The sequence below is a fragment of the Schistocerca serialis genome, chromosome 3 (genome assembly GCF_023864345.2).
Source record: "Schistocerca serialis cubense isolate TAMUIC-IGC-003099 chromosome 3, iqSchSeri2.2, whole genome shotgun sequence".
Lineage (NCBI taxonomy): Eukaryota > Metazoa > Arthropoda > Insecta > Orthoptera > Acrididae > Schistocerca > Schistocerca serialis.
Window position 1 is genome coordinate 371,913,270 of NC_064640.1, and position 22,878 is coordinate 371,936,147.

Here is a 22,878-nt window from a genome sequence, read left to right on the forward strand (position 1 = left end):
TCTCATGAATCACCTGAGTAAAAATTGCAGCTCAGCCAGTGCACTGCCCTTTTATACCTTGTGTACGTGATACTAACGTCATCTGTTGGGGTTGAGTTGTTTGGGGAAGGAGACCAGGCAACGAGGTCATCGGTCTAATCGGATTAGGGAAGGAAGTCGGCCGCGCCCTTTGAAAGGAACCATCCCGGCATTTGCCTGGAGCGATTTAGGGAAATCACGGAAAACCTAAATCAGGATGGCCGGACGCGGGATTGAACCGGCGTCCTCCCGCGAATGCGAGTCCAGTGTTTAACCACTGCGCCACCTCGCTCGGTAACGCCATCTGTATTTGTGCATATCGCTATCCCATGACTTGCGTCACCTCTGTGTATAGAAAATCCAAGTGAAGTAACTGGTATAAAAGAAGGGAATATTGATGTGGACTATATGAAAGAGAATGCAAAGTCACGGGAATTTGTTATTCAGCTTCAAAACAGTTTTGAGTGCCTGACAGTGGAAGACAACCTCGACACTGAAGGCAAGCGGGATATGATAAAAAAGCAATGAGGGAGCAGCAGCGGTAGGAGAGTGTGGAGAAAGAGAAGAGGAAGAAAAATCCATCGTTCTCGGATGAGTGTGAGCAAAAAGTGAAAGAGAGAACAGTAGTGCAGGAAAAACACCTATAGTAAGATTCCGACGAAAGCAAAGAAGCATATGAAAATGCTAATAGAGTAACCAAAAGTCTTCTCAGTGCGGAAAGAGACAGCAAATCGAAAGTCTAGTTAAAAGAGGAGAAGAGGATAGATCTGCAGTGAATACAAGAGATCTTTGCGGGACAGTTACGTCCTCATAAAGGGATACACACAAAGGATGTATTGCAGTCGAGATAAAAACGGTAATACAGGTTTGGAAAGGAGGTATGGAATGAAAATTTGGAAGAAATATTTTGAGGAACTCTTAAATTTTGAAGATGGAAGTACAGAACTGGAGGACCACCACAAATATCAGAATGTAGAGCTCTTAGTTGCACCGCTGACGTTGAAAGAAACAGTAGACGTCATCAGTATACTAAAAAACCAACAAAGCTCCAGGGAGAGATGGAATAATAGCTGAACGGCTTAAGAAGGGAGGAGATAAAATTGTGAAACAGGTACAAAAACTCGTGACCAACATCTGGAATGAAGAAAGAACGCCACCTGAGTGGAAATAAGCGGTCACAATACTACTACATAAAAAGGGCAATAAACATGAAGGCAGAAACTATAGAGGCATCTCATTAATCAACACAGCCTACAGAGTGTTCTCCAAGAATCTCCAAAAAAGATTGGAACCATATTTAAAAGAGACAATATATGTGAGAAGCAAGCTCCATTTATAGAGAATCGACCCACCACTTATCCGATGTTCGTACTGAGAGAAGCCATATCAAAATTTTGAGGATAGTAGAAAACAGCGAAAATACTGTTTGTTGGTTTTAAGAAAGCCTACGATAGCACAAACAGAGGAAAATTGTGGGAGAAAACACAGAAGTTTCGAATGCCAAAGAAAATTACAAATGTTGTCAAAGTTACACAGGGATGCTCAAAAGGGATAGTGAAGAGGGATGGAGAATAATCGATAACTTTTGACATAAAAACATGAGTCAGGCAAGATGATGCAATATCGCCACTCTTGTTCAAATAATGACACAGGAAGCACTGGATGCAACAAGAGAAGAAGAGGAGGGAATTAGCATAGGAGTAAAAATGAATGAACTTACCTTTGCGGATGATGTCTTTCAAAAAGCAAAGAAATTTGACTTAGAGGTAATGACGAGAAAACGAAATTCATGAGTGTAGGAAGGAATTGCAAGATAAAAAGGCTGGAAATCATATAGTCTGATGACCATGAGTTTGAAGAACCAGAAGAGTTTAAACATCTGGGGGTTGTAGTAAATAACAGAAATAATGAGAAACATGATACAAAAACGAGGATAAAAGTGACATCTAGAGCATCATATTCACTCAACATATTACTGTCATCCAAAATTTTATAAAGAGGAACCGAAATGAGTATATATAAAACTATAATCAGACCAGTATTACTATTTGGGGAATAGATAAGTAAACACAGAGAAAGATAAAAGTTTTCGAAAATAAAATCCTGTGGATAATACTTGGACCAATTTGTGAGGGAAGAGAATCGCGAAGAAGAAAAAAGAGTACAGAGAAGTACGTAATGAATTAGATATTGTTGCGGGAGCCAAGACAAGCAGGCTGAGATGGACTAGGCACGTCTCTAGAAGAGGTGAGGGATCGAGACTGAAGCGTAATAGAAGACACCCGAAGGACGAAGATCTTGAGGCAGACCGAAAATACGATGGAGAGACCAGGTAAGCAAGGATATGCAGACACTTGGAGCAAGGGAAGAAGATGATAAGAACAGAACTCTGAGGAGGTAGCTATTTTACGAGACCAAAAGCCGACTTCAGTTTATGGGGCTGGGAGAGTAAGTATATACAGGGTCCTCAGAAACAGTTTGAAAAGTTTGTAAAGATGTAACAGGGTAGGTTGTGCTCAGAAATAGTTGTTACGGAAAAAATTCAATACGTTACGCGCAAATTCACGCTGCCCACAGAGACGTAATCATTAAGCGTGACCTTCGTTTGGTTTTGTAAACCGAACACGAGAGCGATACAAAAATTGGACATGAGACGTTAATATGCATAGAACCCCAGCCAACAGCTGGGCAGTCTCGTGCGCTATTACCTACGCTATGAGAACAACAGACATTAACTGTATCTGGCGGGCCACTTGAATTTACGCGCGCGACGACCTGATTGGCCAACTTCAGTACAAATTAACTCGGTTCGAGTATATTCCAGAAGTATCCACAAATATCAAGAATCATTGTACTGGAATGTTCTGTATCTGTATATATACTGTATGTGTTCTGGCCGGATGAAGTTCGCTCCGCACTCTTGTATGTGCAAATGAAGTTAGTATTCGTCATTCATCTAATTACACCTTCTTCTACGTGACATTATTCTTCGATTAACAGTGAAAATTCATATCATAATGTATGCGCGAATAAGCCATTGCGAAGGTGAAATGCTGGTGCTTTAGTAACCGGTGTAACCGCCAGAATGTTGAATGTAAGCATGCAGATTTGCAGGCACTGTGTTGTACAGCAGTCGGATGTCAGTTTGTGGGATTGAGTTCTATGCCTGTTGCCCTTGGCCGGTCAATATAGGGACAGTTAATGCTGTTTGTGCATGACACTGGAGTTGACGTGCGATGATGTCCCATATGTGCTCTATTGGAGACACATTTGGTGATCGAGCAAGCCGAAGCAAAACGTCGAGACTCCATAGAGCATATTGGGCTACAACAGCGGTATGTCGGCAATTACTATCCTGCCGGAAAACTCCCCTGGAATGCTGTTCATGAATGGCAGCACAACAGACCGAATCACCAGATTGACGTACAAATTTGCAGTCAGGGTGCGGTGGGGTAACCACGAGACTGCTTCTGCTGTCATATGAAATAGCATCCTAGACCATAACACCACGCGTAGGTACAGTGTATCTAGCATGAGACAGGTTGGTTGCAGGTCCTCAACTGGCCTCCTTCTGACCAACACACGGCCATCACTGGCACCGACGCAGAACCAGCTTTTATCAGAAAACACAACAGACCTCTACCCTGCCCTCCAATGAGCTCTCGGTTGACACCACTGAAGTCACAAATCGCGGTGGTTTGGAGTCAGTGGAACTCACGCTACAGAGCGTCTGCTTGGAGCTGCACTTTAAGTAACAGATATGTAACAACTCGTTGTGTCACTGTGGTTCCCACTGCATCTCAAATTGGTGCTGCAGATGCAGCACGATGCGCCAGAGCCATACTCCGAACACGATAGCCTTCCGTCTCGGTAGTGCCACGTGGTCGTCCGGAGGCCAGTTATCTTGCGACCGTACATTCTCGTGACCAGCACTACCAGCAGTGCCAAGTCTTTCTATAATATGGTAGAAGGAACATCCAGTTTCTCGTAGCCCTATTACACGATCTCATTCAAACTCAGTGAGGTGTGGATAATGGCATCTTTGTCGCCTAAAAGGGCATTCTTGACTAACAGCAGCTCACCACGTCCAGTCTCGAAGGTAACTAATGCTCACGACCGGTACAACGTGTATTTAAAGCAAACGTGATTTGCAGCCTCATAGTGGCGCAAAATTTAAATAGGCGTCATCTTTCAAATGTAGAAACACGTCAACCAACTTTCGTTTTGTTGCACAACTCCTTCTTGGTGTTGCGATTTTTTTCCGTCAGCTTATAAATCGAATATCCATGATTCGCAATTACAACCTCTCAACTCATACAAATACCTGATTGTAACGAGTTGTAGAAACTGAATGATCATATAGGCTCAGTCGTTGTTACGGCAGATGGCGGACTTCATTTCACTGGCGGGTTACTGGAAAAGTGAAGTCAGTCTACAAAGGAGATTGCTTACGAGTCGCTTGCATGTACGGTCTTGCTGAAGTGTGTGGGATCCATAGCAGACAGGACTAACGGGTGACTGAACGTATACTGTTGCAATGGTTCTATATTTTCAGCAGATTTATGTATTTTGTCCTCACGAATTAGATGTGAGTTGTAGGAAACTGTGATGTTGGCAACATACGTGCTGCAGCTACATTTATCTAGAGGTACCAGATCACGACTGTCCTTAAATCCCACAACGCACGCCAGTAGTCAGTTTCCCGCACACTTTTGTAGCCAGCTAGTACCAAACGTTGCTCCATGAAACATGGGAGTCTTTTACGACAAACTTTTCGCATTTTCTTGTAGCAATTAGTTGATCTTGTACTACCCAGCACGAAACTCAAAAGTTTTTAGGAACAGCTTCGCGGAAGTCAACCGGTAGGACGACGCTTCGGTGTCAACTTTCTCTAGGTTTGTTTCGTTTTAATGTCGCACGTACAAAAGTTTTGCCACCGAGTCATTTTCTGACTATGACTACAAACACCATTCATTTCTGCCCTACTGAGATGCTTTGGTGTTGCAATGGCTGCCCGCCACAATTGGCAAATGGATTATACAGCACAAATATGTTATCAAGTACACGTGTGGGTCTATACTGTCAGATGATATGCAGCTTCAGTAGAACCATGACTTCTTTCAACTTGTTATTGTTAATAGTAGTAGTAATAATAGTAGCCCGCCTCCGTAGCTGAGTGGTCAGCGCAGATGGCTATCCTGTGAGGACCCGGGTTCGATTGCCATTACTTCCAAGGATTTTTTTTTTTTGGTGGGCAGACTGGTACGGGTTGCACTGATCCTCGTGATACCAGCTGAAGAGCTACCTGACCCGCTAGTAGCGGCCCCACGGTCTGGAAAGTCTGCAAAACGGCCGGGAGAGCGGTGTGCTGACCACACGCCTCTCTATATCGCATCCACATGACGCCACAAGGCAGAGGATGACACGGCGGCAGATAAACATCCCTTGGGCCTTCACAGCCTGGCGAGGAGCTCGGTTTTTAGTAGTAGTAGTAGTAGTAGTAGTAGTAGTAGTAGTAGTAGTAGTGGTAGTGCCAACGGCCTTGCCGCAGTGGTAACACTGGTTCCCATCAGATCACCGATGTTAAGTACTGTCGGGCTGGGCTAGCACTTGGATGGGTGACCATCCGGTCTCCCGAGCGCTGTTTGCAAGCGTGGTGCACTCAGCCCTTGTGAGGCAAACTGAGGAGCTACTTGATTGAGAAGTAGCGGCTCCGGTCTCGTAAACTGACATACGGCCGGGAGAGCGGTGTGCTTACCACATGTCCCTCCATGCTCGCATCCACTGACGCCTGTGATCTGAGGATGACACGGCGGCCGGTCGGTGCCGTTGGGCCTTCATGGCCTATTCGGACGGAGTTTAGTTTAGTAGTAGTAGTAGTAGTAGTAACAGTAGAAGTAATATCGTTGTTTACCACAAGTAGTCAAACGTCATGTGGAGAAGAGAAAGTGAGACGGGGTTTCTGATAATCAGTGCCCTAGATTAAATCCAATAGTGGCTAGTCGAGCGAGGGCATGGGGCACGGTTAAAGGCGTGCCAGCTGTTCGGCGTCATCGAATGACTTAGCCTTGAGATTACGACTGCTTGAACGGTTCCTGCAGAATGACAACTTCCGATTTCCTAATTCATCCTTATTCCAATAATCCTGTGCTCTGTCTGTAATGACGATGAGCTAGACGGCCTACTTGGTGCTATTCTAGACAAACAAAGCATACCGTAGAAAAGTAAAATGGTCCAAATGGCTCTGAGCACTGTGGGACTTAACTTCTGAGGTCATCAGTCACCTAGAACTTAGAACTACTTAAACCTAACTAACCTAAGGACAGCACACATATCCATGCCCGAGGCAGGATTCGAACCTGCGACCGTAGCGGTAGTACGATTCCAGACTGTAGCACCTAGAACCGCTCGGCCACTCCGGCCGTCCGTAGAAAAGTAACGCGTCGTCAACTATATGGTTATTAGAGACAGAACACAATCTCGGATTGACATGGGTGGGGGATGAAATTGGCCGGTTCATCTTCCACCGAACCATTCCAGCATTTTCTCTAAGCGGTTTAAGGAAATCAGGGAAAACTTGGATGGTCGGGTTGTGATATGAACCTCGGTCTTTCGAATGCGAATCCAGTGTGTTACCAACGCGCCACGTCTCTCGGTCAGTTCATGTGGCGACACTGTTTCATCGTCCATCTTACTTTCATTAGATATTCAGCAAAAACCAAAATCACAAAACAGCAGCTTACAAGCAATCATCACACCCAAGTAACACTGATACAGATTTAACACACAAAGCCAAGGTACTGAGAGATTCTTAGCCTTGTTAATTAAATAGTGAAACCGGCATGTTTTGCGCCGGCCGCGGTGGCCGAGCGGTTCTAGGCGCTCAGTCCGGAACCGCGCGACTGCTACGGTCGCAGATTGGAATCCTGCCTCGGGCATGGATGTGTGTGATATCCTTAGTTTAGTTAGGTTTAAGTAGCTCTAAGTTCTAGGGGACTGATGACCTCAGATATTAAGTCCCATAGTGCTCAGAGCCATTTGAACCATTTTTTGAACCGGCATGTTTTACAACTGCTAAACGTGTTCGAGAATTGGATATACATCCTAATCTGCTTCTCCACCCTCTCGCTGTCCATCTCCCCCTTACCCGCTCTTTTTCCACCTCCTCCTCCTCCTCCTCGCGCTCTCGTTGTCCATCACCTCCTCCGCCCTCTATCTATCTATCTTCCGTCCGTCTCCTCCTACCCCTGTCTCACTCTCTCTCCATCTCTGCTCTCCCCCCCCCCCCCTCTGTCCATCCCCCCCCCCCCACACACAGGCACTTCCACCTGCCAATCTCCACTTCCCTCCTCTCTCTGACCGTGAGTATCATTTATTGTTATTGCAAATTCATATTCCGCAGTAGTATTTTAATCATAAGCCGATAAGCCATAAACACAACTTTTCTGTTTTCAGTGAAAACCGACTACAAGGAAGAAAACAAAACAAAACAATGTTGTATATACAATTTTTGGTAAAAATATATAATAAAAGGATACATATTGGAGAAACAATTTGCCTGAGTGCGAGAAAGAAAACAAAGCAGTACATTTTCACAGCAGAGCATAGCACAGCATATTGTTTCTCCCAATCGGTCTTTATTCACATATTATATATATATATATATATATATATATATATATATATATAGTCTATGTCTATCCGACTATTCATTACAGTATCGTCTAAAAACTTGAAGTAAATCTGTCACGGACTTTTCCAAGATTTTTGGTAATAACTTTAATAACTTTTCCACTTTGCATATTACATATATATTTATATATTGTATATATTAAAAGTATATAACTTATATCCATCCGATTGTTCGTTAGAGTATCATGTAAGAATCTGAAGAAAATCGATGAAATACTTTTCGAGATTTTTGGCAACAGCTTTCGTTCAAGAATTTTTCGAGATTTTTGCTAGGAAGATTTCCCCTTTAGATTTTTGGCAACAGCTTTCGTTCAAGAATTTTTCGAGATTTTTGCTTGGAAGATTTCCCCTTTATATAGCGTATATATTTTTATTGCTGTATATATTAAAAATATGTAGTGTATGTCCGTCCGAACATTTATTAGAGTATCGTGTATAAATCCGAATTACATCTGTCAAGAACTTTTCGAGATTTTTGGTAACAACGTTAAATAGTTATCTGCACTGACACCCTTGAAATGGATCGTAACGTTTGTCTTCGAACCTTTTATTTGGAAAGCAGACAGGTGCAGCCACTTACACCAGATTCGAATGTACCAGCAGTTCTGGAGGTAGCCTACATGATACGCAATACGAATAGGGCCCAATGAAAACGTCTGTATACGCTTGCAAGGTTCAGGGAAAGAACCCAGGCAGAAAGTACGAGTAATAAATCTACTGCGCGCTCATGCTCGTGTGCGCGAACGTACGGCGCGTGGTGCGTGCATTACCTGCTGACAGCGAGTCGGGGGACCGCGGCGGTGCGGGCAGGCCGCGCACACTGGCGCCGCACGCCAGGGAGCAGCAACAGGTCGGGAGCTGGCCGCAGCCACTTAACTCCGCACTAATCAACACTTGTCACTTGCGCATCGCGCCGCCTCAGAAGAGCCCTGTTAGCGACGGCTAATTGCTGTTGCAAGGCAACCGTCTAACGCCGCGCAACCTCGTTATTACTGGCCCGTTCCCGTAATTGCCGCGTTACGCGCGCGCTCTCCAAATCGGCGAGTTCCTTCTTAATGCTACAGAGTTTCCGCATAGAACTGATGGAAAACTGAAGCGCGTGCAGCGCAACTATACGCGAATGCGCTGATTATACAAGGCAGCACAGAGGAGTTATTAGAGAAGTTGCCTCCTGGCTGCAGAGCAGCACTGAATGGACTCCTCCCTGTTAGTGCTGCACACAGCCCACTTCGACAGACAGTCGTTGTGGTCTTCAATCCGCAGGCTGGTTTCAAGCAGCTCTCCATCCAGCTCCTGTACCAGCCTCTTCAGCTCCAATTTCATCTTTTAGTCAAGCTGTGCCATAAAAAATAAACTTAGATGTTACCAAATTCCTCTTTTTCAGAAATGCATTCCTTGCTACAGACAGTCGCCTGTTTATATCCTCTATGATTCGTCCATCATCACTTATTTTGATGCCCCAAGAGCAAAACTCATCTACTACTTCTGGTGTCTCGTTTCCTAATGTAATTTCCTCAGCGTCGCCTGGTTTAGTTTAGTTGTATTCCGCTTCTTTTGTTTTACTTCTTTTGGTATTCATCTTATAACCTCTTTTCAAGACAGTATACGAGGCGTGTGAGAAAAGTAATCAGACTGACAATACTGCGAGCGACCTGGCAATGAAAAACAGAACCACTGACATATATGGACTGAAAATGGTATATGAACATTATCAAAGTTTATAGATGCGCGTGATACAGATTTTATCGTGAAAACATATAACTATTCCTAGATAAAATATAAAATACCGTAAGAGCTGTGAAAGTGTTCCGCCGGTGTAATGAAAAATGTCGTCGTTGATGAACTCGCGTTTTGTTGGACACTGTAGGAACTTCCAGCGAGAAAGCTGTTAGTAAAATTATGAAATTATTGCTGGTAGTATATGACACATCACTATTGTATCGTGTCACGTATGAATGCATTTTCTTATATTTACGAGAGACTAATGCGCGACAGCGAGCGAATCCTTGCATGCCGCCGCCAGCATTTTAGTTCCGATGGCTCGCCTTAATGCGACCGAGACTATTCCCTATCTCCCGATATTTTTTTAATTTGCAGCTCTTATTGACCCTTCGTCACTACAACCATCACCCAAAGCGCCGATATACGCTATGGGAAAGTAGCCGTAGGTACTTTCAGGCCAATATTCTCGTCTAAGTCTAGCAAAATATACCGGGTGCTCAAAAAGTCAGTATAAATTTGAAAACTGAATAAATCACGGAATAATGTAGATAGAGAGGTACAAATTAACACACACGCTTGGAATGACATGGGGTTTTATTAGAACCAAAAAAAAAAAAAAAATACAAACGTTCAAAAAATGTCCGACAGATGGCGCTTCATCTGATCAGAATAGCAATAATTAGCATAAGAAAGTGAGACAAAGCAAAGATGATGTTCTTTACAGGAGATGCTCAATATGTCCACCATCATTCCTCAACAATAGCTATAGTCGAGGAATAATGTTGTGAACAGCACTGTAAAGCATGTCCGGAGTTATGGTGAGGCATTGGCGTCGGATGTTGTCTTTCAGCATCCCTATAGATGTCTGTCGATCATGATACACTTACGACTTGAGATAACCCCAAAGCCAATAATCGCACGGACTGAGGTCTGGGGACCTGGGAGACCAAGCATGACGAAAGTAGCGGCTGAGTACACGATCATCACCAAACGACGCGCGCAAGAGATCTTTCACGCGCCATCTGTCGGACATTTTGTGAACTTTTTTTTTTCTAATAAAACCATATGTCATTCCAAGCATGTGTGTCAATTTTTACCTCTCTATCTACATTATTCCGTTGTTTATTAAGTTTTCAAATTTATACTGACATTTTGATCACCCTGTACATTGACCGAACAAAAAATCGCAACACCAAGAAGGAAATGTGTGAAACAAACAAAAGTTGGTAGGCGTGTTTCTATAACTGGAAGATGATCTCTATTCACATTACGCTCCAATTGCATAAGAGTGGAGCTAGTAGCGCTACTATGAGGATACAAATCACGTTTGCTTCAGATACACGCTGTAACGGTCGTGAGCGGTAGTTACCTCTGGGACTGGACATGGTGTGATGATGTTAGTCAAAAATGCCTCTAAGCGCCATTATCAACACCTCACTGAGATTGAACGAGGTCTTGTAATAGGGCTACCAGAAGCTGGAGGTTCCTTCCGCGATATTGCTGAAAGAGTTAGCGAGAATGAGCCACTGTACATGATTGCTGGCAGCGGTGGTCACGAGAATATACGGTCGCAAGATAACCGGCCTCCGGATGGCCACGTCGGACTACAGAGACGGAAGACCATCGTGTTCGGCCCATGGCTCTGGCGCATCATCGCACTGTATCTGCAGCACCAGTTTTAGCAGCATTTGGTACCACAGTTACGCAACGAGTTGTTACAAATCGGTTACTTCAAGGACAGCTCCGAACCAGACGCCCCGTAGCGTGCCTTACACTTACCCCAAACGTCCGCCATTTGCGACTTCAGTAGTGTCAAGCGAGAGCTTATTGGAAGACAGGGCGGAGGTCCATTCTGTTTTCCAATGGAAGCTGGTTCTGTCCCGGTGCCAGTGATGGCCGTGTGTTAGTTAGAAGGAGGCCAGTTGAGGGCCTTCAACCAACCTGTCTGCGTGCTAGATACACTGTACCAATACGCGGTGTTATGATTTGGAATGAGATTTCGTATGATAGCAGGAACAGTCTCATGGTTATCCCACGCACCCTGACTGAAAATTTGTATGTCAATGTAGTGAGTTGGCCTGTTGTTTTGCCATTCGTTCCAAGGGCTGTTTTCCAACAGGATAACGCTCGCCCACATACCGCTGTTGTAACCTGACATGCTCTACAGGATAATGCTCGCCCACGTACCGCTGTTGTAACCTAACATGCTCTACAGAGTGTCAACATGTTGCATTGGCTTGTTCGATCACCAGATGCGTCTCCAATCGAGCACTTATGGGTCATCATTGGACAAGTCCAGCGTCATCGACAAACAGCATTATCTGTCCCTGTATTGACCGACCATGTGCAATATGCATGGAACTCCCTCCCACAAACTAACACCGGGGACCTGTGCAACACAATGCATGCACGTTTGCATGGTTGCATTCAACACTCTGGTGGTTATACATGTTATTGATGTACCAGCAATTCATGTCTGCAATAGCTTATTTCCAAAATTTTATCGAAGTATACTACAAGACTATTGTCCTCAGCATTCAGTAAGTACATTTTACACAAAACATCGTTCTTGCTGCTGTATTGTCTCTGCATTTCATTACAAATTTTTGTACGTCATTATAGATTCGTGATCAAAACCAAATGAGCGGGAAAGACAAAGAATGGAAGTCTCTGAGTCATAATAATTAATTTTTTCAAGGCGATCACTTTGTATTTTTCTAGTCATCGGAGACTCTCCTCTGTCGCAGTATCGAAGTGCTGTTCTGCACACCAAATTTTTGTCAAAACCGTCGAAATTCGTAATTTTCTTTTTCATTTAGATCCCTGTCTTGGAGAATGAAAATACGTGCTCACATCTAGAGATCCTGCGAACGTTACTGCACTGTTCAAAAAAATGGCTCTGAGCACTATGAGACTTAACATCTGAGGTCATCAGTCCCCTAGAACTTAGAACTACTTAAACCTAACTTAGCCTAAGGACATCACACACATCCATGCCCGAGGCAGGATTCGAACCTGCGACCGTAGTGGTTGCGCGGTTCCAGACCGAAGCGCCTAGAACCGCTCGGCCACACCGGCCGGCTTACTGCACTGTTAATACAGAATATAGTCGATTCGGAAGTACGACAAGCTTTTGTTGTTATTTTATGAACTTGCGCAAAATTTGTATTATTCCTGGCTTCTTTACTGTTGGGCAGATCAGTAAACACCTTCAGTACGATCCGTATGACAATTTTATATGGTTTTCGAATGTCTTTTCGCCCTTTACGCACACCGACCGGAGTACACTACACGCAGGCCCTTGCGTCTGCAGTTCGCTCACTACCAAACACACGTCAATACATCGTTCAACGGAAGACTGAAACCACATGTGAACACAGACGGGAACAGAAAATTTAGCTGGCGCTAACCTACTGCCTGTTAATAGTGTACATGCGGCAACATAACAATGAGGCGGGCGAGTCACAGCGCTTGGCGCCGGCGTACTGATTTAATGATGGCACTTACTGAAATTAGATTCTGAACAGCTCCTAGGAATTGACGCAACCGACTGGTTGGTCATTTCAGGCCATATCTATACTCTTTCTAGCGAACAAAATATATTTGTTCCACGTTCTTCAACGATACTTTTCGACGGGAGATTTCCCTGATTTTGTCTGAAAGAGTCAGGGATGTGCGTCTGTCTGAATATGTCTTGTTGCAGTATAAATCTGTGGTGGCATCTTCCAGTTAAAAGATACAAAAATCTCTTTTAGAGCCTTATTAATAACGTAATTCATCTCCAACATACTGAACCTCGATATTTGAGACTTCCATTTACGAATAAGCCACCTAGAAATTATATCTATGATCGTAATTCTTGATATTAGCTCATGCCCTCACCATTTACTACCCAATAAACTAAGAATTATGGAAGTAATGTTTATATACAACCAGTCACAATGCGTATGGATTATTAATTTTATAACAATTTATCTGCGACGCCTTTCGATCCTATCTTATAACGTAAACAATATTTATGTGCTTTTCATTTCTTGATGCCTGAAGAGAAGCACAAGTGCCTCGAAACCCTTCACAAATATATTGATGTCATAAAATAAATAATCCATAAATATTGTGACTTGCTGTGCTATAAACATATGTTCTTCATTCTCACAATGGCACGAAAAACTAGTACCACATTTACAGAAAATGATTATTAAGAATTCTGAAAACTAAAGCTGCAACAGGACACAATCACTCAGTGAATGAGACACCAGGCACATGACGAAGAATCTACCGAATTTGTTTGCAGAAGGCAGCTCACACACAAATATGAATGGGAATTACCTGCACCTTCGCAGCTTTATCTGTCATACGAGCTTAAATCAGAAATATAGTGGAACGACGCACATGTCATAGACCTAACTAATATCAATGAAAAGTAATTTTTCAGATGAACTGGTTTAGTTATGAAAATGAGTCATTAACGAAAATACGTAAGTAAAACAACCTTTTTTTTTTAAAGATAATTAAATGTTTAATTACGAATGAGGGATAATCTTCTGAACATTTTGAGATACGAGACGTGTGGTTGTCCGAAGAAAAAGATAGATATGAGCATGTAGGTCTGCATTGATGCACGTTCCTTATATTCGTCCATCTGATTTTATTTCATTTTATTAATTTATTGCATTTGTAAAGCCCTGAGATGACAAAGTACAATTTCGTAACAGTGATTAGTTGCTGAAGTAAACGACTGCCAAATTCAAGGAACTCAAACACCTGATTTTGAGACAGTACCACAACATTTCAAATACTCGTGGTGCATTTTTAATATTACCGGAGACAACTACAAACCCTGCAAGTAATTTCATTTTCGACGTCAACAGTACTCTCACAAACAAGAGATGAGCCATTCCAATACGAACTTTTTCATTTAGTGTTAGTCAGTCTCCTTTGCTCTCCCTGCATGTTCAGAAGATGTGATCTGTTAGTCTTACTGACACTTGCTCTTCACTCTGCCTTTTCCATAATGGGAAATAATTAGTGCCATAAAATTACAACTGCTTGTAAATACATGTTTCCGAAAATAATAGGTGAGCATGACTCAGTATTTGTAATTTAGATTTTAAGTGAAGTGAATTGCATGAAGTTTCACAGAATTATAATGACGAGATTTGCATCATAAAGAACGAAGATGATGCTTATTAGGAATTTGTTGATATTAATTGGAAGACCTGGAGCAGAGGTATGGAGTGTGATATACATCGCCCAACGAGTTGGAAAAAAAATAAAATGGTTCAAATGGCTCTGAGCACTATGGGACTTAACTTCTGAGGTCATCAGTCCCTTAGAACTTAGAACTACTTAAACCTAACTAACCTAAGGACATCACACACATCCATGCCCGAGGCAGGATTCGAACGTGCGACCGTAGCGGTCGCGTGGTTCCAGACTGTAGTGCCTAGAACCGATCGGCCACTCCGGCCGGCACGATAAAGTGCTAAGCCGTACGCTGCATTTTATACCAGTAATGGGTCTTGTTTTGTTGTGTAAAGGTCACATTAATTACAGGAGCGACTACATATGAATGAATAGTGGGGTCGCGCTCCTAAGAGCCTCAGTATGTCTTTATTGTAGTAGTATCAAGCTCTAGTCTACCCCAAACGACCCGAATCGCGTTCTGCCTGATTGGAATGCAGCCCAAACGACGTCACTTCCTAACGTCCTAATCTCTTTTCAGTACAGTAATTCCTAGTGATGGGACAAACGACTGGCCAGTCGTTGAATCGTGTTTTTTTTTCTTTTTTTTCCAGTCGAATGAAACAAACCTGGTCTGCAACCACGTCACTCTCCAGGTTTGAGTGGTTTCACTTAATGTGAAACCACCGATTGTCACAAGCATCTATCGGTTACGTCAGATATACGAATATGGTTTTCACGCAGTCGGGTTTGATTCTTTTCCGTGGCGCCGCCGCCCATATCCTACTTCCTGCTGCTGCCGCCTTGGCCAGGGTCGCAACCGGCGCGAGTAGGTGGCGGGGTTGCCGGTGCGAGCGCAGTGCTACTGGGACCTGCCTAGCGGTGACTGGCTACCTCCTCCCGCCGTCTACTGCCCTGGTCCTAGCAGCAGCAGGACACTGGCGTGCCTGAGCTAGATTAAAAAACAGATATCTCACCTTTTCAATAAAACGGAGTCGCTGAATGGTCAGCGTGACGAATTGTCAATCCTCTGGGCCCGGGTTCGATTCGCGGCTGGGTCGGGGAATTTTCTCCGCCCGCGGACTGGGTGTTGTGCTGTCCTCATCATCATCCTATCATCCTCGTCGACTGCAGGTCGCCGAAGTAGCGTCAAATTGAAAGACCGGCACCCGGCGAACGGCCTGCCCGACGGGGGGCCATAGCCATACGATTAAATAAATAAATAAATAAAGTAAAACGGAATCAAAGCATTTGCAAAAAATTGACGATGTTCCTTTCTTCTTTATATACCCCTAAGAGAACTTCTCAATTGTGTACTCCCAACGAAGCTTTGTTATTAGTTTCGCGTTAATTAATTGCACCTGGAACAATTTAATGCACTGGAGAACACTGGTCTGTATAATGATGAGTCAAGATTTCAATTGATACCAAGATATTGCAAATATCGGGAAATGTGTTACTGCACATGAAACTGTACTTACAGCTTGTGAACTAAAATTTATTACACTACGTAATATTTCAAAAACATTACCACTCTCATTAGCATCTGAGACAACTTGTAACTCTGCCACACAAATCATTCAGTAGTCCTCAGTCAAAAGTAATTCTTTTGCAAGAATATCTATACTTCCAGAGTTCTACGACAATTCAAAGTATTCTTGCTCTCTGAAAGATTTTCCAACCTCCCATTCATTGTTCGCTTGCTGAATAGTTCTGCATAAACTCGTTAATAAAGCAACCCGTTACTAAAAAAGCGATTAACAGCGTCAAGAGCCCCATGGAAGCCTCAAACTCAACAGCGAATCACTAGTTATTGCACTGTACTGATGATGGCGTTTTGATCGATGTCAGTTTTCAAAGTCACCTCTCCCCTTGCTATCTATAAAAATGTGGCATTATATATCTAAGGCCTTCATGAGCAGCTAGTTGTGCACATGTCTGAACTTTAAATGACATGTCTAAGTGTTTTGTTTTGAATATGGATTCAAATCAAGTACCTATAGCCAATGCTAACCAAGCAAAGCTTTGGCGCCTGACCGAAAATCGAACACAGCACAGATCATCCTTGCTGTTTAAGGATAAAGAGACGTAAAATACCTCAGTTTTAGCCAGTGTGAGTCGGTAAGCCTCAACCTGAAATCCCATGACGAAAATGATTACGGGACCTGGAAGCCTATCCAGAAAACTGTTAACTATCCACGAAAGATGTTAAATATGACGTCATTCACTAGTAACAAACTATGTGCAAATTTAAACGAGAAATAATGTGACGTAAAGTCTTGTGTTGGACGAGGATTCGAACCCAGCACCTAATCGGATTGTTAACTAAGCAGATACAAATGTTATATATCGAATTTTTTCACAAATAGTAATATGTTTGAAGTTGGAAAGAAAAGACGGGAATATTCTTGCGTTAGTGGGAGTCGAACACGGCATCTATCATCGTTATTTACTAGCTACGAATATAGCTTATATATCAGTTTTTTTTCAGCCGTTGCGTGACGTGCGCACGTTTCAACTATATGTAAATACAACGTATTGGAACTTTCTGTGCTGACTGGAAGTTGAACCCCACACATACGCGTTGTTGATTACACATAAAGAAAAGTTAACTATCGAATTCTTTTTCACCTGTAGCAAAGCTAAGAGTACCGTGTTTGAACCAAAAAACAATGCGATGGAAATTTCTGTGTTTCACTGGGAGTCGAACCGGCTCCTATCGTTATCTGACTCTGGTGCAGACGGTGGCAGAGGGACATCACTCTTAATGTAGACTTAGAACCACAGTTCACCTCTACGTTCTTCTCATGGTTTTACCAGAAGTGCGTGTTAAAAATTGTCGCCTAAAATCGGACTCTAAGCCAGACCTTCGGCATACCATGCTATCAAAACAGACCGTCGAACTCCACGTCTGGCTGTGTCTTGGTTTAGTTGTAAGAAGGATGCATCATACTGGATAAGAATTCTGCTTCACTGGAGGTAGATTACAACCTGTTCAATACATTCATTTCTTTGTTCGAATGCATCGCCATTCACCAGGGGCCTTGGTTGTTCAATGAGCACATCAGACTCGAATTATTATCACTGACGTAAAATCATATAACGACTATCAGTACGAACTGACACCACTGGAGAACGTGGCAGTATCTACAGGAGGTGTTGCCTTCAACTTGTGCTGGAGACACGTAAGGGGGAAATTATCCGAACGGGACAGAAATCGGATGATGTGATTTACAGACAAACAAATGATTACAGTTTCAGAAAAATCAGATTATTCAAGGGAAAGAGCTTCACAAATTGAGGAAGTCAATAACGTGTTGGTCCACCTCTGGCCCTTATGTAAGCAGTTACAGGACTTACCATTGATTGATAGAGTTGTTGAATACCCTCCTGAGGGATATCGTGCAAAATTCTGTCCCGAGCTGGTTGGAGGGCCCTGCCCATAATGCTCTAAACGTTCTCAATTATTGAGGAGAGATTCGACGACCTTGATGGCCAGGGTAGTGTTTGGCAAGCACGAAGACAAGCGGTAGAAACTCTCGCTGTATCCGGGCGGGCGTTATCTTGCTGAAATATAAGACAAAGATGGCTTGCCATGAAGGGCAACAAATCGGGGCGTAGAGTATTGTCTGCGTACCACTATGCTGTAAGGGCACAGCTGATGGTTCGTGGTGCTTCGTTTTCATTTTATTAGAATATATATGTTCGTGGTCTAATGATAAGCCTACACAAAATGAGTTGTTCATTTCTTTCACAAAATCAAGACACTGCTTGATAAATCGGAGGCGATTTCACTACATCTGTGACAGGTGGCTGCTTCGAGAACAACATATAAGTGCCGATCCGAAAGTTTCCGTTCGAATACCACACTAACCCTTTCCCTAAAAGTCGGGGCTTATGTACCCGCATCAGAGTCGCACCGGATAGTGTATACGCTGCAGCAGTGTCCTCAAACTGCAACTTTTTGATCACTCCTTATTATCCGTTCCCCCAAAGGCTTAGATTTTTTCACATCAGTAACTGGAACGTAAAACAGAAGGGAAGATATCTAAGAGAAGGAAATAGCATATGTGAAAGGAATTCATACGCTTCCAGATTTTTGATCTTTGGCCATCTGTGGCCTGAACTTGCTTCTCCATCAAACTGCAAATTTGGCCAAAATTCTCTTTAGTCATTAAATGAGAAGAAATAGCATAAAAATAAATACTTTCGTGTTTGGGCAGAGCTGTAAAGAGCGGCCGTGGTCACAGTAAAACGTATTATGGCCGCTGCCTACGCTTTCAGCAACAGCCAGGGCTACACGGCAGCTGATTGTTCTACATCATATGGTGGCGTGGGTCGATACGAGCCCCCCTCTCCCTGCAATAGCTGTAACCACATGCGCTGCGCCCTACGCACCAGCGCCCTGTTAAGCTGTGTGCATAGTTTGATAACACGATGCCGGGCGTACATTTTACTTCCAAGCAGTTAATTTACTCTTGTCACAGATTCGTTCCCGTGCGCTCCGAGAAAAAGAAGTCAGCGATATATGTAAAAAAATGCAAACCAATGCTGTGTAGCTGTGAACTGAAGTTGTGAAACAGATTCTGCCTGAAAAATAATTCAAAACAGTTATGTTGTTGTTATCTTCAGTCCTGAGACTGATTTGATGCAGCTCTCCATGCTACTCTATCCTGTGCAAGCTTCTTCGTCTCCCAGTACCTACTGCAACGTACATCCTTCTGAATCTGCTTAGTGTATTCATTTCTTGATCTCCCTCTACGATTTTTACCCTCCACGCTGCCATCCAGTACTAAATTGGTGATCCCTTGATGCCTCAGACCATGTCCTATCAACCGATCGCTTCTTCTGGTCAAGTTGTGCCATAAACTCCTCTTCTCCCCAATCCTATTCAATACCTCCCCATTAGTTATGTGACCTACCCATCTAATCTTCAGCATTTTTCTGTAGCACCACATTTGGAAGGCTTCTATTCTCTTCTTGTCCAAACTATTTATAATCCACGTTTCACTTCCATACATGGCTACACTCCATACAAATACTTTCATAAACGACTTTCTGACACTTAAATCTATACTCGATGTTAACAAATTTCTCTTCTTCAGAAACTCTTTCCTTGCCATTTTATGTCCTTTCTACTTCGACCATCATCAGTTATTTTGCTTCCCAAATAGCAAAACTCTTTTACTACTTTAAGCGTCTCATCTTCTAATCTAATTCCCTCAGCATCACCCAACTTAATGCAACTACATTCCATTGTCCTCGTTTTGCTTTTGTTGATGTTCATCTTATGTCCTCCTTTCAAGACACTGCCCATTCCGTTCAACTGCTCTTCCAAGTCCTTTGCTGTTTCTGACAGAATTACAATGTCATCGGCGAACCTCAAAGTTTTTATTTCTTCTCCATGGATTTTAATACGTACTCCGAATTTTTCTTTTGTTTCCTTTACTGCTTGCTCAATATACAGGTTGAATAATAGTTATAGTACTAATGAATTTTATGTGCAAAAAGGACCCAGTGTGGCTATTCAAGGGAAGACGAGGGGCGTTCAGTGAGTAATGCAAATTTATTCTCGCCCAATTTCGGTTGAAGAAATGCAGAATTTATTATGGGATATCATGGAATATTCCCGCTTCAGCACCTATAGTTTCATGAATTTCCGATAGGTGGTGGCACTGTATGTAACCTTCAAAATGGCGTCTGTTACGGAGGTGCGTTCCAAGCAGAGAGCTGTCATGAACGAAGAAGATCTGGCAGTGAACGAATCACGGTGAATCGTTGGGCGAGGCGTCTGTCACCATCGCAACATGGTCACGCAAACCTCTCCGATATCCTTCGTGCCGGTCGGCCACACACAGCTGTGACTCCCGCAATGTTGGAACGTGCGGACACACTCATTCGAGGTGATCGACGGATCACAATGAAAAACCTCGCTGGTCAACTGGAGGTCTCTCTTGGTAGTATTGACAGACTTGTCCACTAGTTCGAGAACTCACAAGGTGTGTGGCCGCTGCGTTCCTCACTGCGTAACAGAAGGCCTTAAAGAGCAACGAAGGACCTTCTGTGCGGAATTGCTTCCGCGTTACGAGGCTCATCATGACAACTGTTTGTCGATCATGGTGACAAAACTTCAGTAGACTGTTCGACCTTATCCACTCTAAAGCCCGGATCTCGCAACTTCCAACTTCCATCTGTATGGCCCAATGAAGGATGCACTCCGCAGGAAGCTGTAAGTGGATAATGGGGAGGTTATTGGTGCACCACGACTTTGGCTCCAAGGTCGACCAGCAGAGTGGTACCATGCGGGCCTAAAGTCTCTCCCAGTAACACAGCGTAAGGCCGTCGCAATGAACGGACATTATGTTGAAAAATAGAGTTTTGTAGCCAAAAGAGTGGGGAATGATACGGTGCACTAGAATCCTGAAAAGAGCAACCTGCTTCCAGAAAAAATGTGTTGCCTTACTTACTGAACGCCCTTCGTATTTTCATTTATTGTTCTATGTTTCAACTTTGGAGTTTAATATTTCCCTATACGTTTTACTGCGAAGCTGTTGGCCTCTGCGAACGATATGACGATATTAAATTTCGTTTAGAAGCAGCAGGACAGCTACAATAAGACACCATAAAGTTTAGGAAACACGAGCATCGCACGTGAAGCAATCGTAGCGTATAAGCGTTCACTAATAGATTCCTCTTGGGGTATCGTTTGTGAATCAGTCAGACACTTATTGTGACTTAAAGTTCACATGATCCAAATTCCTAACTTGAAGTATGTAAGTCTAAGATCACTTAAATGTCTGGTGGCAAATAATGAGAGACTTTGCATAAGCAGAAACATCTGCTATTCATCCAAACTTGTATAATCGTAGGTCAAACTTTCTTGCGTGACAACATACCATCAAATTTGAATCGCTCTACTACGAGACTAATAATGCGTAAACAACGGTTTAGCACCAAACGGATAAATCATATTCGTACGAGCTTGTCGCGCAGTATTTGTTTCGCGTTTGACGTCATCGTACCAGTGTAGTCGCAAGCGCGTGATTGTCACGAATTATCTTCGTGTAAAGTTATAAACAGGTGTACGTTCCGATGGGACTCTGATTCGGGTGTTACAGTGATGAGCTTGCGGAACACTACTAGGACCCAAAGCGAGAAAATAAAAATATTCGCCGGAAAGTGAAAATTTGTATTAAATTGTAAATTACAAACTAATGAGAAGCGTCACCTCATACGACTCATAAATATGCTCAGAATTATAGAATACGCAAGTCAGACAGAGGCTATCGTCGAAATGAATGCAAAAAGTTTAAAAGGTCCAGTGTCGAGCGAATGCGAGATCGATGGCAGCGTCGAAAAGGAAATGAAAAAAACGCAAAGCGATTATGCAACTAAACCATTCGGCATACAGCGGTCTGCGCTAATCCAAAATTGTGATTTACCTTTTCTTTAACTATTACGCTACTCCGTGTAACCGTTGTATTAAAAAAAAAAAAAACAAATTGACAATCTAACAACATATTAATACGAAACATCTCTTATGACTTTATCCCGATGTTTTCACGAAAATCTACGGTGAGGACTGCAACCGCACACACAAAAATGTTTTTATTTGGAACGGCCGTATTGCATTACTCTGGGTTATCATTGCTGCACCAAAAAGATGTTTTATCGTTCACTTCTGAGTCCTTTCCGTAACATCATTGTTTTCCTCAGCAAATGTGACACACATACCCTCGGAGACATAAGCCATAGATTATGTTTGATATTTGTTCACAGGAAGCCGTGCTGGTAATACAGAAAACATCTCACAGGTCGAGAGCTTCATTTATAATTATGCGCGCGTTTTCCGAATACTTCAGAAGCATCGAGAACTTATGCCTCCGATTAAAATTACTTTGTGATTGACAGATGACAGAAGTGTGGAACAGAATTGCCTGCTTGTAGACAGAATACCACGTGCTCATGCAATCCATAGCTGCGCCCCCCAAAACAGAAAGACATCGGCTATCGGCTGCTTTCCAGCTGTTCCCAAAGTCTTGGTTGGCAGGGAGTAGGGCAGTGGTGGCGACCGCTGCTGCTGTAGGTACGGCGATGCGGAAGAATTCGAATAATGGCAATGATACGAGTGTTCTGTCAGACATATGTTGGAAAGTAACAGATTACCTAAATAAGCGACGAAATTGGTATGGAGTGAACAGTATTGAATTTTTGGTTGCGTAACGTACTATGCCGCTAACAGATGCACGCCAGTTACATTTA

The 22,878-nt window shown here is 43.1% G+C and overlaps 1 protein-coding gene and 1 pseudogene across 1 annotated transcript in view; one reads left to right on the forward strand and one right to left on the reverse strand.

Annotated features, from left to right (window-relative positions):
• LOC126470870 (nascent polypeptide-associated complex subunit alpha, muscle-specific form-like) overlaps window positions 1–22,878 on the reverse strand; it is a 314,837-nt gene that overhangs the window by 173,615 nt on the left and 118,344 nt on the right. The window lies entirely within an intron of this gene.
• On the forward strand, window positions 5,551–5,668 carry LOC126472005 (5S ribosomal RNA; annotated as a pseudogene).